This window comes from Pollachius pollachius (genome assembly GCF_949987615.1).
Source record: "Pollachius pollachius genome assembly, chromosome: 1".
In the NCBI taxonomy this organism is placed as follows: Eukaryota; Metazoa; Chordata; class Actinopteri; order Gadiformes; family Gadidae; genus Pollachius; species Pollachius pollachius.
Window position 1 is genome coordinate 12,905,104 of NC_136934.1, and position 18,145 is coordinate 12,923,248.

Genomic DNA, 18,145 nt, shown 5'->3' on the forward strand with positions numbered 1-18,145 from the left:
TCTTTTCTCCCTCCACCTTGGCACCTCCCCCCTCTAGCCTTTCCACCCCCGTGACATTTGGTTTGAAGCTGTGATTGTCACACGCACCAGCACTTCATGTACACAAGTTTATCTTGTCTTTCCTGTTGTCTGGAGCAGCTAGGCCTCCAGGGGAAATATTTGAATGGTCTGTCTTCCTTTGATGCTGCTTCTAAATCTAAGTAGGATTAATCCTATTCCATTATTCTGTGCTTTATCCTATTTTTCCAGATATGAGTTTTAGTTAAAAATAAATATAAAACTATCATTCAAACAGCAATAAGACAATATCATAGTTCAATCAGATTTTGAAATGGTATTTTTCCAAGGATTTCTAAGGATTTGTCTAGAATTCTCTACTTAAATGTTATTTCTGTTAGTGTCTGAATGTAACTATGTTGTAGCCAATACATGAAGGAGAACCGCAGAATGCATAAAATAATCGTGTCATGTTTGACCAAGGTTTTAAGTTGCATATTGTCACAACATTTCAGACACGATGCAAATCCAGTTATTCAGGCGTGTGGGAATCTCCACGTTCGGTCTATGGAACTCTTCACAATATGTGGTCATCCTGTGTTTGTTTCCTTTCTGCTCAGGTGAAGTCATATTTATAGGTTCTTCTTATCTCGAGAAGGAAATGAAAAAAAAAAGGAAAAGTGTTCTCAAGCAATTAATCATGTTATTAGAAAGTGACTTTCATTTTCCATAGCTGAGGGGAGTTGATATGCATGCCCCCAATCCTCATTATCATCCTATTAACACAGGTATTTTATCTGTAAAAAACAGAAAAACAAAACCACCCCAAGTTCATAATTAAGACGGATGATTAGGCCTCTGGTTCTGGCATGGCACTCTGTTATGCAATCCAGAAGATTGAGTGGTGTGTTGCGCTCCCTTTCTTCCAGCGTAGGAGTGGTACCCGTCCCCCACGGCCTGCTTCCTCGTTCGTGAAAGGCAGGATGGGAGCAGTCGTTGCCCTTATCCTGGGACATGAATAATTCCCACATTTTACAGACAAGCCAGTGGACCTGGTGCCACGGCGGCTCCCCCACATCACCCGGGGCAACCCACCCGGCGCCCAGCGTGGCCCCCCCTCCGCAGCCGTGGCACGCTCGGCCATACCTTTCCCCCACTTTCCGGGTGATTTCTTGGGTGTCAGTGTGCGGTTGAACTTGGGCCTGTAAAGCTCTCTGGACACAAACTGTGCCTGTATGGCTAGCCCTATATAAATAAACCTGACTTGACTGTGTGTTTCGGGAAACAACAATGAATCCCTTCCTGTGGGTGTTGTATCGGCCGTGAGAGCGACCCGCGTCCACGCCAAGGCCTTTGTCCGCCGCGCAGGCCAGGAACCGTAGGCCGAGTTTGCTCAGGACAACGCATGGCTCCCAGAGCCACACCAGGCAGCCTTATTCGGTTCTGTTTGTTTTGTGAGATGCCGTCCTAAACATGTATCTTAATGTGTTTTTTATGGTTGACACCGCACGGACACAGACACACACAGGTAAAGGGGAGCAGTGGTGGCTCAATGGCACAATGACAATGTGACAGTTTTGCAAGTTATAAATAAGCTTACAGCCTTAGTTGTGTATAGTATTAGTCCACACAGTTATGCCAACTGTATAGAGATGTCTGTTGGTGGTCCTCCATGTAGTCCCTGATGATTGACTAATTATGGTGACTGAGTGTAGATTGAGTTCCAATTGAGTACTATTCTGGACAGTGCTATTCTACCCAATATCATTATTTTTATCAAACGCCAGAAATAAAGTTGTCCATCAGATTGAGAGTGTGACTGTCGTAATGATATAGAGGTGTTACTCTCAGAAATGTCTTCAAACTATCCACTTGTTTAATGTAGGATGCCTTGAATGCAACTGTTCTGTCACATGGAGTCACCTTTTTTGGTCCAGATACTCTTCCTGGGCTACAAACAAGTTCTCTTCTGCCCGCCCATGAAAGCCTCTGTGATATCAGAGACGAGAAGGACCCTGGCCCATCCTAAACAGGAATTTCCTCTCTCCCATATTTTTAGAAGGATAAGAGAATACTTTTGTTGCTTGATGCTTCTCACACAATAATGAAAAAAAAAGATTGTAGTAGAGGATGTTGAGGCTATTCTTACAACAATTGAGTCATGTCTTTCAAGGAAGCACATAAGCTTATGTACAGTGAAGCATTTACAGCCTTTTAAGTATGATGCATCTGTAAAGTGCTAAAGTAGTACAATGACCATAATTTGACAGATTATAGGTTTGAAGGCATGCACTCTTCTGGAACAGGAGGCTAGACCAGCACATCTTGATTGGCACATGGAGCCAATCAAGTTATTTAGGCTGAAAGTGATTGTCTAGGAAGTCCATTCTATATATGTAGACCTACAGATTTATAACACCTAAAATATTTTTTTATAGACTTGTAAACAACATGACTTGACATAAAGTCATGTCGAATCATAACTGCCATTCCCAAATTGTTTCCTAGTTACTAGAAACGCTGAGGTTGGGTAAAATAGAGATCTATATCCCACACAAGAAAACCGAGGGATTTAGATTCAAGATTTTAGTTTTATTCCGATTTCATGGTTGTTGTTGTTCTGCATGGTTATATTGCATACCAAGCATAATTGAAATTCAGTTGAAAGTGTAATGGCGCCATCTATTGTTGTAATTTAAAAAAGTATTTTTAAATTATTATGCATCAATATAGTACAAAACTCCCGTAGGGAAAGAAAACATACTTCCATTGGTACAACCCCCTTTCCTGGGGGTAACACTGGTCTGTATCCATGGGCTTACTGGTATCAAATGGGAAAGGGTTGCCTTCAATTATAAATTATAGGGATTGAAAAATGCCTTTTATATTAGAAATTATAGCCCTGGAATAATTAAGTAGATCAACAGAAAATGTTTTGATGTTTGATGTAAATCACACATCATCATTTTATATTGGATATTTGCATTTCATCACCGCTGTTATGCAATCAAACGCATGTTGTGCCATTTATTATTATTATTTTTTTTTTGTCAAACAGGAGGGGCTACTTTGAGTATACGGTCTTGCTATTCTTAAACAGACTGTGAGGGTACAAATTCATCGTACCTTTTCCCTTCTAGAGATTCACTTCTATGGTAAAACCACTAGGTGGTGCCATTCCATCAGTGATGAGCTCTTCAGGGCCACTGCCATGCCTCCACATCTTCATCATTAGGTCTAAAGAAGTCCACTGTTCATTGTTATTAGCAAAGCATGGGTTTCTCTTTAACAATCACACCATAATTTATGGTCAGCTCTTTGAGCTTGAGGTTTTGGATTAGCTTTAAGACGGCACATTGAATAAAGTGGTATATATTCTCCTTTCATTACTTCATGGTTGTTGATTAACTGTTCTTGAATAATGATGTCATGAAAACAATGGTGTCTAGGCGCATGATTCTGAAAGGCAGACTGAAGGATGGGGTTGTGTTTTTGAGGTATCTGAGGTGAAGTCAGAATACTGCCATGTGCTAGGCAGACATCAAAAAGGTGATAGTGAAATCCATTTGATTGATCAAACATGTCTTTCATTTGTTGCTGTTTTTTTGTATTCTTTTTCATTTGTACCCATTTGTGCCAGGCAGCTTGAGTCCTCGCTCAAAAGTATTTGAATCGTATAAAAACAAGATGGAATAATAAAACCCTTTAAACTGGGAATAAAGTTGGGTCTGATGGCATTTTTCAGATTATCCTATGTCATGGCTCATGGGATTTACCTTTTTGATAAACTGAAAACTATCACCAAAAACAAAACCGCATGGGCCTAGATTGTGCTCTGATTAGTTTCCCGTAACACTTGCACAGATGTACGTGTGATGAGAACACTGTTTGAGTTTGTTTGTTGATTGGTTTAGCATTCCATCCCAAGCTTGTCTTTTCTTGGTAGAGCCTCGGTCCCAGGTGACCCAAGAGTGTAAAATCCTTGGGCTGAAGTCTCGAGGCTTTGGGTTTGTGGAGTTCAGAGTCACAGGTAGAGCTGTGGTGGACAGTGGCGCCGTTGGCCTCATGCTTCTTCCCCTGTGTTTTTAATAAAGTAAATGTTTCCTTCTGTGCACAATTGCCAAGGAAAGTTTTCCTTGCGTAATTCTACCATAAGCACATCTGTTCATCAGCCTTGAGTTTGTGTGTGTGTGTGTGTGTGTGTTAGGGGGGGTTGTGTGTGTTTGTGTGTGTTTGTGTGTTGTGTGTGTTTTCTTAAATGTCTCCTACGGTCATCTGTTTTACATTTTATCACCATCACTTATTGGTCGTATGTGACTAGCACAGATAAGCCCCTGAAATTCATGCTTACTCTTAATCCTTAACTATTTGATACAATTTTTTTTTTTTTCCCTGTTTCATTTATTTTGTTGTTGGAAGCAATGCATTGTTTCCTTGTCTTAGTCTACGGTTAGACTATTTAATGGCACACTGAGAAACTATTCTGCCAACCAGCAGGTGTCAGACTAACACAAAGTGCTGCATTTATTATTGCATTGAATGGAGTTAATAATGGAGCCATTGAGGTCATTAATTGACCGTATTGCCTTGTACTCAGTGTCTTAAGTCTTTTTTGCAGAGATAGGTTTTTTTTAATATCAAAAAACAGTTGACCATGGTGCGTTTATCTAGTCTTATTTGACAAATGAATGTATGATGTGTGTGGTCATTTGAAAGGGAAGGTGCAAATCACTTGTGCAAATGTAGGAATCTGCATATGTACGCATGTTCTGTCACTCATGATAGCCATGGGAATATCTGCCATCTCACAATTTAGGAATTGACACCTCCGGGTTACAGGGCAGCGGTTCACCAGGATGTTCCTACCACATAAAAAGTACTTGAGAACACATGACACCTGTATCACATGTTCAGGAAAAAGAATTATGTTCCCACAGCCTCAGTTGGGTGGGCTTTGAGCTAGCAAAGGCAGAAATGTGGTTGTGATTTACTGTTACATAAGCGTTTCAAGACAGTGTTGTTTTTGGGGAAGTTTGCTTTGATGGGGCGATGTAGGGAGGCAAGAAAAGAAAAGAAAGTAACATACAAAAGTATGGCTCCAAAAGCCAACGGATTGGCTAAACAATTCGGGGTGACAGTATCTGATTGGAGTGGAGGCCATTTTAATAAGCAAACCCCCCCCCCCACCCACCCCACCCAAACTCACCACAATTAGTGTGAGGTGAACGGGTTTAGATCCGGTGGTGCTGGGGGGGGGGGGGGGGGGTTGACCCCCAGAAGGGTACAACACACGGAGGAAGCTGATGATGCAGGCCTACAAGCTGTACCTGAACTCTGTGCGCGCGCAAGTACCTCGTGCGCAAAATCAAGGGAGAGTTGAGAACGGGATTTGAGGTTGAGATGGAGGCCGGCCTACAAAGACGCCGCCAGTCAAACCGGCGGGGCTCAAAGCGTGTGATTATTAATTACTGATGGCTTCCCGGCCTTTGAGAATCGGGGGGCCGCAGACATCAGATGTGTGGCAGGGCAGAGGAGCGAAAGGCCTGTCATTACCGTCACTGAAACAATGACTGAATTTGGCTGTCATGCATTTTTGCCTAATTGACTGTTTTGATGCAGGTCCGCCCTCCCCCCCACACTTTTTTGTTTTTGCAGAGCCACTAATGTCCCCCTGCCCCCAGCCATGATGGGGAAAACTTGGTGGGCTTTCAGCCTCACCCAGCAAGAACCTTCCGGAGGTTTCTTTGATGGCGAGAAAAGCCACACGGGACCCGAGGGGCCTCTGTGGCATCCATTTATGGATCTGCACCATAACACCCCGATTTTGATAGTCCCTGACATGACACAGTGAGGAGGAAAGGTTGTATGTCAAAGATGTGTATGTGTGTGTGCGCGCATTCAAAGCCGATTATTATTTTTTGGGGGGGCGAGGGTGGGGGGGAGGCGGTTGGTTGATAAAGGATGAAAGGGGGAGGTCTGGGACCCACAATCCACACGAATGGGGCTCTAGTTATTTGCATAATTAACTATTGACACTAACTGTGCTTAATGAAGGGCTATTGAAGTCATTGACCCTTTTACATAGGCAGCCCCTGGGAATGAGCCTCCTTCAGCAAAGGTTAAAACAATGTGTCTGGTTAACTTCCGACAAACGCGCCGAAACGCCCCAAAGTCTTAGAGAACCGTGCTCAATGGTCAGGGTTATGGCACAGGACGACCCGGGCTTCTCAGAACCAGAAGACCACCAGATGTGGGCCTTTGGTGTCTCATCACTTACCGTGATTGTTTTTCTTTTTAGAACACAATTACGAAATCACTTTAATTTCCTCGTAACAGGAAATCTGTTGGACGTGCTTTTCGTTCGAGCTTGATTGTAATGCCAGAAAAACACAAATGTTGTCGGTTATTTTGAACAAGGGTCAAATGAGGGTAAAAAAAGGAGAGAAAAAGTAATTTGATTTTAATCTATACTTGACTCAGAAATCACTCGCCTTATAATTATGTCTCTAAGGAGTTTTTCCAAACGTATTGTTGGAAATGTAGTTAAGTTTGTTCATTAGGCCATTAGGTAATAGCAACTCATTCAACCTTTCAAACGAAATAAAAAAAAAGGTTACAGAAGATGGACATTGCAACATGACTAAAGTACAATGCAGAGGATGCTCAGCAAATAGCATACAAAAGTGAGTCCTCAAAAACAAAACACAGCCAAAACGTGTGCCACCGTGAACCGGTTTATTTTTTTTAAGTTTCATGAAGTAGTTCAGCGTTGCAAACGGTGGGACTTTGTTCTGGCTGGTTCTGGCAGGTACACACATACATACAATTTTGATCCCCTAGATTATAGGGTTTATTCAAAACTATTTTTTTTATTTGGCAAAAAAAGGCTTTGGTGTGTAGCAGTAAACAAGTGACCAACTCATGGTCCATGTTATACAGTCTATGGGTCCCACTGTCTCAATTAGCCTAGGTAGTTGAGGCAGGTGACACAATTGTCAAAATTGTCAACCGTCTTCTCATAATAAACAATGGTATAATGCATTAAGAATGTTTTGATACACTGAAAACACATCTGTATCTTTTCTTGGTCTGAAAAATGGAGAGAGAAAATTATTTGCCAGACTTGTAAGCGGTTATTATGACGTTATTTTAGTTTGTTCATTCAGCTCTGAAGATTTTTGTTGACTGAATGTGATTAACCCGCTTAGGTGAGTGGGTGTTACCACAGGATTAGACAATGCTCTTGGATTATGACGATATCCAGTTTCTTGTAAATATTCCTATGTTTTAAGCTTGATGTAATTTGCTCCTTTTGATAGGCTATTATCATGTTGGTCTTACAAACCTCCAGAGAAACACCTTTTCCATTAATAGATTTAGGCAGGGATTCTCCTACCAAGTCTCTCCACACAAAAATCCATTTCTTTTATTTTCTCTCAAGCCTAGGTCTGGATCTTTACTCTCTGAGATGTTCAACAAGGTTGTTGTCAATCAGAATAAATGTGTAATATTTTTGTAGCATGTGATGTGGGAAATCGTCTAGACACCTTTAGGGAATCAAAGCTTTTCCATATCCTGTGAGTTATAATGTGCTTTGAAACGGCCGGTCCAGCCCGTTTCCCCCTCGTCAAGCTGATTCTCAGCCACTACACAATGTATAATAACACATTTATTGTTCGGTTGGTCCCCATCAGTTTTTTTTGTCTCCCAAGGGGCCTAGAGATGGTTGATGGGGGGCTTTTCACGTTTAATGGAAATGCTTTTTAAGCCAGAAACTTTCCCACACTTGTTTCAGGGAGATTGGGGGCCCTAAATTTGTTTTTATTAGAAATGTAGCCCATCGTCGATGGATGCTGTATGAAAATGTGTGATAACTGATGTAAGTGGGGCAAAAGCCCCCCTTTCCTCCATCCACCGACCCTCTTTATGTCTATGAGATGGGGCGCCCCCCGCCCCCCTTGGTTTTTGCACACTGGTTTCAGGGCCTTCAAAAGGGGGCCCCTTCGGCTTTGATCCTCTATATGGGTGCGGAAAAACATCTTTTTTTCCCCACACTGTGCCCAGGAAACCCAATGTTTTTGCCGCCGCAGTATGCTAATGCCGCCAAGCTAATCACCCTTCCCAATTACAAGATTTATATTCTGTAATGGCGCCCCGTAGCAGTCCCTCGGCCCCTTGGCTCGGTGGCCCCCTTATCTTCCCTGCGGTGTAAAGGTGCTCTCTGTCTGTGAATGCAGCTGCCCCGCCGCCACGTCAGCCCCCTCGCTTTCTCCCATAAAGAGAGGGTAACGTGAAAACATTCCCGTGGGTGGGCCCCTTAATGCTGTCCCCTCTCATTCTCCTTCTAATGTACTTTTCCAGTAGATGTCCAGAATCGCACATTGGCTCCAAGGTAGAATGCAGACAGATAAATGTTAAACTATTGTCAGGGGGATCAGTCGTGGCTCTCTGGCCGCCGCGGGCTGTCTGCGGAGCCTGCTGTTTAGATCATATTTCTCCTGTCAATATGCTTACAACCACCCACCCGCTGCAGCCTGCGCAGACTGTATCGGTGGTCTCACTTAGTACAAGCACTTTTTAAAAAAAAACCCTTGCTATGAAACCTGCCACCCACACAGCTGTCGGAGCACATCCCTTCACATCTTTCCCTCACTTTTTGGTCACATTCTTTCGTTTTCTATTGATTATAAAAATGTGTATCGCTTTGGGTAAACATGGAATTTACTGCGGTAGGAGTTTTTTGGACCGGGCTAGGGGGGGGAAACTGTGCTAGTAAACTTCTATGGGGAGTGCCGTTATCCATGGCTGGCCTAGCGGAGTGTAGCAGGTTTTTCCCCACTTCTGGCTCCTCTGAATGGGGTGAACATGGATCCCGTGTGGTGCTGGCTCAACCTGCCTGGCCTCTTGGACCCGTCCCAGTTTCGCCTCACTTGAACCCTTGTCCCACTTGTTCAGATGAGACCAGATATCTCACATTGGAACGCAGAACATTATCCACGGACGTAGGCTGACCAGACCATTGCAGGATTTCATAAGAAGCCTTTGTACGCAACATAGCCCAATTAGCTTCTCCTGTGAACACTTATGATCTCGATGTGCTCTGTTTGTATTTTCACTAAGAAAATACACATAGCCCTTCGTGGGGAAACATCCAAGAACCCACAATACAGATCGATGATGACTGACCAGTTAACCAAATTGATAAGACACCTGTTTTTCATGCACGAGCCTAAGTTGTTTCACGGGTGTTTCCTTGTAACTTTGGAAGGTTCACTGCATGTAAACAGTCTGCACTCTGTTAGCCTAATTATGTTTAATACCTCAATGGCACTATTTAATTGTAGACAAATACACGAGAAAGGTGCACAGATTGTGTATTCTACACAAGAACGGCTTATTTGAACAGTGAACCTGCGTCCTGACAATCCACCTTCGAACACAGACCCCACCTTCAATGCTGCTTTGACCGGAAGAATTGTTTTTGGACGGATTTGGAAAAACAACATATTATTATGTAGGACTCTATAATGTATATACTACAAAGTAGGGCTGGGCAATTAATCTAATTTCGATCTCGATTTCGAACGACAAACGATCAAAAAACTAATATAATCGATTTTCCGATTATTATTATTTAATTTTTTTAATGTTTTACACAAAGTGCAAGAACAGCTGGATACATATCTGTACATTATTTTAGATTTGAACATTTTCTTTTTAACCATTTTATGTATTTTTTTAAGGCAAAATTTCGAAAGTTCTCAGTTACAAAGTGTTTTTGGGAAAGACATGTTGAATAAATACATCATGTTCTCAAACTTAAAAATAATCGTTTGAATAATCGTGATTTCAATATTGACCAAAATAATCGTGATTATGATTTTTTCCATAATCAAGCAGCCCTACTACACAGCTAAAAAAGATCTATTTAAAGCTAATAAATGCTTGCGACCAAGGTGGGCCTGTTCTGTACTACCTCATCCGACGAGTGAAATGTTCAAGTCTATATTATCCATTTTCATTCACAAAAGCGAGGGTGTAAATAAACGTTAAACATGTGTCACAGCGTTCATGTGCAAGAGGAGCCTATGGGAAGAGTTATACATGGAGATCAAAACAGGACTATTGTTGAGGTCAAGAGCCCACACCCCTTTCTTCTGTTTATTAGAAACATGGATAGCAAATTAATTGAAATGTATTATTGAGGATGACGATGCAATAGGTTTTCCTTGTTAATACTGTAATAGCCTTAATAACCTTGCTTTCATTGCTATCATTGCACATGCCATCAGTACACGATAAGGCGGAGAGGAATAAATCAATTGTAATTGTTCAAGCAATGAATATAGTTAAAATCTTCAACGTCGGCTTTGCCGATGACCTATATACAAAGTGTGTGCGTGCGTGTGTGTGTGTGTGTGTGTGTGTGTCTTTATGTGAACCGTGGCAGCGGGCACTTATTGCCACATCCAGATGGTGGTGAAAACAAGCGGGGCTACGCCGTAGGACCCCTCAATAGAAGCGTCTAGACTGGCCTCTGACCAGACAGATACAGCCTCCCATCAAATTAGCGTTTGTCAGATTTATGGTAATGGTCCACAACAGTCTTCCTGTCACTGACATGAAGATTTACAGCAGAGGCTGCCCCCACTCCCCACCATGCTAACCCTAAGCAATGTTTCTCTCTCACTGTCTCGCTGTCTGTCTGTCTGTCTGTCTGTCTGTCTGTCTGTCTGTCTGTCTGTCTGTCTGTCTGTCTGTCTGTCTGTCTGTCTGTCTGTCTGTCTGTCTGTCTGTGTGTGTGTGTGTGTGTGTGTGTGCGTGCGCGTGTGTGTGTCTGAGTCTGACCTGTTGTCTATTGCTGCCTCTTTTCTCTGCCCTTGCCCAGACTTATCGGAGGTGTTTTTATCATGGTGCGGGAAGGCGGGGGGGGGGGGGGGGGGGTGCTTGTGGCATGCGTTTCTGATCGCTGAGACTCTCTTCGCTCTAAACGTATCCCAAGTGAATACGAGAGGGGGAACCCCTTAACACCCAGGGTGGCAGAACCTGTAAAGACCCCCCTATCCCCCAGCACCCCCCCAACAATGGAGTATGTCAAGGTTTCCTGCTAATCCTCTGGGATGTAGCTGAGTGACAAACGTGCCAACAATGAGTCTGAATCTATTTCTCCTCTTGGCTGGGGGGAGGAGGAGGTGCAGGAGGGAAGGGGAGGGGAGCTGAGGGTATGTTGTTGGCAGCGGTGGAGCCCCATGTATGTGGATTAGCGTCGCCTCCTCTTTCATGTCGGCGTTTCGTGGTCTGCAACCTGATCCCCAGGTCCCGGCGCAACGAGCCCGGTGGGAAACGCTTCCTGAAAGGTATCCCGTCAATTCTCAGCCCAAATGTTTTCCCAAGGCTGTCCCGCCGCCTTTGATGTGCTCTGCTTGCGCCTCGCTGGGTCACCAGCCTCCATGTTAGGCCATGGAGGAGGACGGCCCGCGATGGAGGTGCCTACTCCTCCCTTCCCCCCCCCCCCCCCCCTCCCCCCATCTCTACGAGAGGGAGGAAGAGGAGGGGGTTAGTGAGAGTCCCAACCTTCCCTTTCTCTGTGTGATTGGGGTGGTGGTGGGGATAGTGGTGGTGGTGGTGGTGGTGGGGATAGTGGTGGTGGTGGTGGAGGTTGGGTCGGGGGTGGTGGTGCTGTAGGTGGTGATGGAAGTGGAGGGGGTAGTGGTGGTGGTGGTGGAGGTGGTGATGGAGGTGGAGGGGGTAGTGGTGGTGGTTGGGGTGGGGGTGGTGGTGGTGGGGATAGTGGTGGGGGTGGAGGTGGTGGGGATAGTGGAGGTGGTGGGGAAAGTGGTGGTGGGGGTGGAGGTGGTGGTGGTGGAGGAGGTGGTGGAGGTGGGGGGGATATTGGTGGTGATCTTCTGAAGGGTTTGATCCATGGTGCATCTGGGCTTCCACGACCTCCAGACAAGCGCCCCCCGCAGGATGGGAGAATAGGTCCCGACCGTAGTTCCAGTCCGTAAACGTGGACAGGTAGTGGAGTATCTCTGTTTACAGTCATCAGTGACTCACAGAACACGCGCATGTGCACGCTCAAGCACCTTTTGCCTACACATCTCTTTATCAAGTGTTTTTTTTGTTCTTTTAGCAAACCAAAGTTACACCCTTATAATCATTAAATCATTCATTGTTAATTCTGATTGTTTTTTTTTTTATCAAGCTTGTATATGGGAGTCATTCTAATGTTGTTTTCAAAAGGTGTGTGTGTGTGTGTGTGTGTGTGTGTGTGTGTGTGTGTGTGTGTGTGAGACCATATCAAACAGAGAGAGAGCCTGTTTTTGAAACACACAATCATACTTTCCTTAATGACTGGAACAACAAGATCATAGTATTCACTCACATTCATTCATATTTTTCTTCTTCATTTTGGCAGAACCAAGCTTAAGTATAATACGCAACTCAGTGAAATTGCGGTTTCAAATTAAGCATGATATAATAATTCCACCTCATCTCACAAGAAACCCTCGACTGCTCGTCATGTGTTAAAATCCTCCCAATGTCTTCATTTAATGGGTGATACACCATCCCAAGAAATGTCTTAGAATTTCTAATATTACTAGCTGTAAAAAAGTAAAACGTGCCTTAAACACCACAACCCCCCATCCTCATCATAAACGCAGACAGACACAATGGAGTGTGGGTTGTTTTGTTGACTTAAGTAAGACACGGTCTATTTCACCAGACGGCGTGCCATAACTGGCGCAGACAGGGTCATCTTGTTATTGCTTTATGTCTGCCACATAACTTCCCTATCCAATAAGCTCCTGTTATACAGCAAGCTGCGCTCCACATTGTCTTTATACCACATTCAGTGTTGGAAAACTTTTATTTATGTAGTGGATGGAGGTGACGTCCACTGGCCAACCGTTCTATTGGATTTCAAATAATATTTGTTTTTGCACATCCGCAGTTTCTTTTTTTCTGGGGGAGGTTGGGTGACTGTTTCAGAGGAGAGGGGAAATGAATGACACCTATTAGGTGTCATAAGTTGATTTTATGGTAATTTATTCTAATTTCGGTAACTCTGGCGTGAAGTCACAGTAATTCTGGTTTGCATTGTCTTTGTTACTCCAAAGTATTGATTCTTCTTCCGTCAATGAAAGATGTTGAGGTATAATATTGCATATTATTATCAGAAATGTTGCCAATCCAAAGATCTGCTTCTTACAAAAAGGAGTTTGCCATAAATTTAAGAAAAGCAAATCCATGTTCTTCTGTTGGACACATTGAGGCAGTGTCGAATGTCTCTAATAATTGCATGTAAAATAGTTACGTGGAAATAACTCTGACATGATCATGGCTCTACATCGTCACGTTTTAGTCGGTAAAACTGTAAAACTGCTGATGGATTACCCCCAGGGAAAAGGTGGTTTCTAAATTCCAGGAAGAATGTGTGTTTGTGGTGGTTTGGTTTGGGGACTGTTCTCCATCCTGTTCTTGGGATGCAGCAGGGGCCATGAGGCATGGGAAGAGCTCCCGGTTCAGCCCAGCATGCTTCTGTCAATCCTTAACGAGAATCTCACACACACGCAAACGCACACACACACACTCCCCTCCTGTTCTCACTGTAACGGAGCACACTGTGTGCCAAATGATGCGCGCACACACACACACACACACACACACACACACACACACCAAGCTTCAAATAGCTAAATACAAACAACAACTGAAGGGGTGGGGGCGGGGGGAGATGAATGAGGATGAATGAATGTGTCCTCCTTCACCCCCACCCCTTCACTACCCCCGCCTCCAAACCTTCCTCCTGTCCCCAGCCGGACTGCCTGCCCCCCTGAATCAACCCCCCCCCCCCCCCCCCCCAAACACCGCCACCCACCATTCCAACACACACACACATACACACACATGCAGACACTTACCCTTACACACACCCGGCGAGCCACCTCCCCCCCCCCCGCAGGCCTGTGTTATGACTGTGACCGGTGTGTATTACACAGATATCTGTTAGCGCCGTTCCTCTGTCGGGACGCCCATATAAAGGACTGTCATCTCCAAAGGTCACGAGTGAGCCCTGCACACAAGTGCTGTCCTGACGCCCCGTCGGAGAAACAAACAGGCCTGCTCCATCCCGTCCTGTCCCATGTCCTCTGCATGGTGTCCTTCTGTCTGTCTGTCTGTCTGTCTGTCTGCAGCTATTTGTTTTTCGGCCTATCTGAATTCCACGTCTTACCCTCTCTGTCTATTTCCTCCCCTCGTCCCCCTTTGTGCCACCACCGACCACCGCCACATGCAATTCTTTTTATTTGTTGATCATCATTTTTTTCCCCGCGCTGCTTGGAGCTCCAGATTCCAGACTGATGTAATTTGGCAGCTTGGCAGGAAGTGGTGGTCTGGTCTGTCGTTGTGCAGCCCTGCCGTCGGTACTATGATGCAGCAGTTAGATGTCCATTAGTCCTCTCATTAGCGGCCCTGGCGAGCCAGCGGTGGGGTTAAAGCGTATCGGTTGATGTGTAACCTAGCTTGCAAGGGGGAAGTGAGCCCCGCCACAGGCGCACTGGGCAAGGACATGACCTGTTGCGCTGTGTGTGATCGTGTGTGTGTGTCTTTGCCTGCGTGTGTGCGTGTGTGTGTGTGTGTGTCTTTGCCTGTGCGTGTGTTTTACTGTCTGTGTTTTGGCCTGTGTGTTTTGTGTCTTTCTCTTGGTGTTATGACAGCGAATACAGGGAGTAATTGTGAAGGATGAGGTTGAAGCAGGGTTTATGACTTCTACAATGTATATGAACACAGTCCAGTGTTGTTGACTGAGTGAACCACTATACTGATTGGTTCCAACTGCGTACTGCAGAGGGTTGCATTACTCATCACCTTATTACCCTTTTCTACATATATTTTTCGGATAATACCAAAGCCGAGCTCACTAACGCGTTAGGGGTCAGTGTTGCTTTTGTGATGGATTCCGTTCACCAGATCCAGATCTCTTAATATAAACCCCCTTGTTGACGACTGTCGTGCGACTGTCCTACCGTGACTCACTGTCTCGTAATAGTTCCACTGAAGGCTAGCCAAAGCAGTGGGAAAACCCAGCCATCGCTCCATAGCAACTGGGAGACCTGCCGTGCTGGGAGACCTGCCCCCCCACCCCCCCAGGGTTATTTTCTTCCTGGCTGTGCTGTGGACAGCGGACGTACGAGAGGAGTGAAACCTGAACTTGTCTGCCACCGTGGCTCCCTCCTTTCGAAGACACATTTCTTACTTCTAAAAATACATGAATGGCATTCTAAAACGAGAGCACTCTTTTATTTACAGTCACATCAAGGGAACGGGCCCGATCCGATTGGTTGGGGCTCTCATTGGCCGGACGGATCAAGGGCATCCCATTGGTTGATGCAGTCTCAACGGCTGTTGGTTTTAGTGTGTCTTCATGGACTTGTCAATGTCAAACACATAAACATATTGTTGACTTGAGCTCTGTATGTGCTTTCACTGGACACAAAATTAACAATGTTTGGAATGTAAAAATGCACAGTTTAGATGTTGATATCCTCATTTGATTGATGCACTACATTATATTACATTCATAGCTATAAAGAAACAATAACACATTTCAATTTCCATAAGCCATGCCTTAAACAGTAACTATTTTCTTTGGAGGGGTAACAATAAAAAAGTAAAAGAAGACGGCTGTGACTCTTGTTAATGGTCTTCTCGTCCCCAACTTCATGTGGTGCTTCAGAGTGACGTCAGCGAGGCCTGTCACTGTTTACGCAGTATGATGCATTCGTGCAAACGGCCGTGGCAGAGCTAATAGATATTCCTAGGGCTGAATGACGATGAGGTACGATGAGGTAGCGGCTCTATTAATCCTTCTGTGTCGTTGCCAGACGTAAAACTCTCTGCCAGGAGACCTCTTGGCAAGGCACAAGATGGGAGGTGGAGAGGCGGGTTCAAGATTAACGCGAATTATGATATTTTCTGACGTTTCTCCCTGTCTGCGTTTGTTCGCAATTAAACGTGTGTTCGGAGTCAGAAGAAGTGGCCCTAACATAAAAGATATTGAACAGTTTGAGCAGGCTTAAGATCAAATGTAATCTTTTTTTATGTCCTGATAAATTGGATTAATCTAGAATTGAAATCTCGGGAGTCCAATATTTAGTTCTTCATTTCCATAAAACACAGCTAATCAGCTTTTAGTAACCACAATGAGGTAATGTCTCGGCAGGTCTTGCAGGGTAGCACAATTTAAAAATGTGTCCAATTCCTTAAAAGGCAGCCGATCAATTAGGCAGTTGAATCAGTAGACCCTTATGAAATGTGATTTGGCAGTGGGGTCCCAATGTTGGGTTTGTTTTTGCTTTAAAGTTTTACTCTGATCTGCACAAACCTGCATTGTGGCCTTTCTTCTTTTCCCCGCTCTCAACTTCCAAGTAACTCGAATAGGGATGGAGCGGTACACTTTTTGTACTGAGTTCATCATCCATTCCAGGGTCTACTCTTTACAGATACAAGACGATCTGTTCTTGATTTACGAACTGGGAGCTGTTCCGGGGGGGGGGGGGGTGTGTGTGTGTGCGTGTGTGCACACTGGAAAGTCTCATTTCAGCACTCTATCGCATTGAGACAGCACAGTGACACTGGTGTTCCTGGGAATGTGGCTGACATGAGATGAGCGGAGCCTGATGTAAGGAGAAGCCTTTGGACATATGTATTTTTCTCCCCTGAGTCTTTCACCAAGCTCTCCTCGTCAATCTTGTCCTGTCAGAGAGGGCCAGAGGTGGGATCTTCGTTTTCTCTCAGTCTCTCCGTTTCTCCCAGATGCCGCAATGGGCCTGTGGGCCCCAGGGTCAGGCCTAGCCATGGCTTCAGCGACTGTAAATTTGTCTGTGTGTCCATGAAGTTTGCAGAGGGTTTGACCCGGCTCTTAACCTTCACAGAGCCAAACGTGCCGTTTCCCTGGCAGCTCTGGAGGAGAGTGCGGACCCTCAGGTGAGCAGGCTGGTTCCCATGTTGGAGGATCCCCCTTCGCTGCCAGAGTTGATTAGGATTCAAGATGAAAATTGGGGAGGAAAAATGCAAGCCATCCTTTCATCCTCCTCCACCCCGACCTCTCCTTCTCTCCGGGGGATTAATTGGTCAGCCAGTCTTGACCCTCGCCCTTATTGAGAGCTTGGGGGGGGGGCGGGGAAGCCATATTTCACCCAGGTAGACAAATTTGTGTTAGTTAAGGGTGCTGGGGGGGTGGTTCAGACTCCACAGGACAGCAAGTGACCTCATCAAGAACATCAAACCAAGCCTTTACATGTGTTTCCCTCCATGACATGCGTGTGTTTTTGATCATGCCACTTTTTATGTTGTCTTTTCGTTTTTTTCTCCCGCGGAGGGAAATGTTTCCTGTTTGCACAGACCGACGGGTTCACCAAGCAGTCGGGGGGTCGGATTGCCTTGGCTGTCGTCTGGTTCTGTTGAAGCAGATTCCCCCCGCATCCCCATCAAACGGAAGCCCTGCCTTTGGCATGACCCTGGTGGTCCGTCCCGGTGTCTGGGTGGGGGGGGGGGGGGGGGGCAACGAAGGATAATCGAGGGGAGAATAATGTGTGCTACCCACGACCCCTTCCTAACCCTGACCAGCTCCTCGACCTCGTCGGTAGATGGGAAGAAAACCCTTTTAGTTGACAAGACCGCGTTCATTCAAGTCGAGGCAGAAGATTCAACAGGAAGGATCTTGAGATGCACCCTGAATAAGGATGTGGATGCACTCACTTAGTTTACCCATCTGCAAATGATTCACAAGTTTGAGATTTAGCTACATCAAAGTCCTGGGTTTTTGTTATCTTCGGTAGACGGATGATAATAAATTAATTTGCCTTGTAGATTGTACTAACATGCCCAAATACTGTTTACATATCAAGATAAAAAATAAATATACATCTATACATATATATCTATAGGGAGGAGAGCCCTCCTCTGTCTTGTCCAGATCGCTTCCCGTCCAGCTAATAGAAGTGATCTCTTTTTAGTTCTCGGATACTGATCTCTCCACACAAGCTTTAAAGATCTCATTCACGGTTCACACCGCATTTGCCCCTTAATGTCTCCCAGCAGGGGTGCCCAGTCCCAGGCCGTGATTCATGAAGTGACAGGCCTG

The 18,145-nt window shown here is 44.9% G+C and overlaps 1 protein-coding gene across 1 annotated transcript in view; it reads left to right on the forward strand.

Annotated features, from left to right (window-relative positions):
- LOC307070954 (ADP-ribosylation factor-like protein 15) overlaps positions 1-18,145 on the forward strand; it is a 93,309-nt gene that overhangs the window by 19,114 nt on the left and 56,050 nt on the right. The gene's annotated exons all lie outside the window — the stretch shown is intronic.